This window comes from Macadamia integrifolia, unplaced genomic scaffold (genome assembly GCF_013358625.1).
Source record: "Macadamia integrifolia cultivar HAES 741 unplaced genomic scaffold, SCU_Mint_v3 scaffold2287, whole genome shotgun sequence".
In the NCBI taxonomy this organism is placed as follows: domain Eukaryota; kingdom Viridiplantae; phylum Streptophyta; class Magnoliopsida; order Proteales; family Proteaceae; genus Macadamia; species Macadamia integrifolia.
Window position 1 is genome coordinate 68,569 of NW_024868615.1, and position 1,292 is coordinate 69,860.

Genomic DNA, 1,292 nt, shown 5'->3' on the forward strand with positions numbered 1-1,292 from the left:
TAATGTTTGCTTTGGTAATCCCTGTTACTTTGCTTTGTAGTTGTCTCTGTTTTGATATGTGAGCTTGAGCGGGGTCAGGTTTGTATGATGGAAGGAAAAAAGGGTGGGTTTTCAATAGGAGAAGAGAATGTTTTGGTTTTCCTATTCTGTTTCTGGGCATCTTATTGCTTTTTGTTTGAATTGCTTCTTGATCGGTCTGGGTTTTGGAACTTCGCTTAAAGGTGCTAGTTAAAACGCCATGGAACTCTTTATGTCCCTGTGAAAGCAAAACCTTACCTTTTTTTTTTCATTATGTAACATAGACGGTTTGGTTTATGATCATATTTTCCATTTTGCTAATGATTGAAAAGGTTTGATTTATGCTCATATTTTCCATTTTGCTAATGATTGAGAAGGTTTGGTTTATGATCATAATTTCCTTTTTGCTAATGATTGAGAAGGTTTGGTTTATGATCATATTTTCCTTTTTGCTAATGATTGAGAAGGTTTGGTTTATGATCATATTTTCCATTTTGCTAATGATTGAGAAGGTTTGGGTTATGATCATATTTTCCTTTTTGCTAATGATTGAGATGGTTTAGTTTATGATCATATTTTCATTTTACTAATGATTGTGAATGTGAAAGAAAAATCCTTGTTGTTTTTTTATTTTCTTGGGTGAATATATTTTTTTATTTTAATTTTCTTTCAGATACACTAGATGATTTGGTTTATGATCATCTTTTCATTTTTTTTTTCTTTCTTTTACTAAGGGTCGGGAATCAGGGTTGAAATGGTCCTTTGTAGAAACAAGGGATTTTATAGAATATCCAATGGTTTGAGCTTTTATGATTGGAATTCAACACCAGCAAGGAACTTCCTCTTAAATCCCTAGGCTGTTAGTGGCCTTAGTATGCTTGATTGTGTCAATTTCCAGGTTTCTGACGTATCTAACTTCTTTTTGGTCCCTAATTGTCTTCTTCGTGATCATTGTTAGTTTCAATTGTTGAATTGGGATTCTTTTTTTAATCTAGTTTCTCTTGCTTTGGTCCCCTGTTTTGTCCCCCCCTTCATGATCATGCTCTGTTAGCTGTGGAGCCTTTGCTTCCTTATTGGGTGTTGCAAATCATCCGTTTGACTAGGTTACTGTATAAGATTAGATGCTTGTGACTCATTTTGGGTGTTCTTCACTGCAATTTTATTTTGTTCTAGAACTTTAGTTGCCTAATTATGATAGCTACAGTTAATCTGCTATTGTTAGGTGCTTCTAAGCCCATCATGATATTATGTTACTACTCAGGTGTTTATTTTTT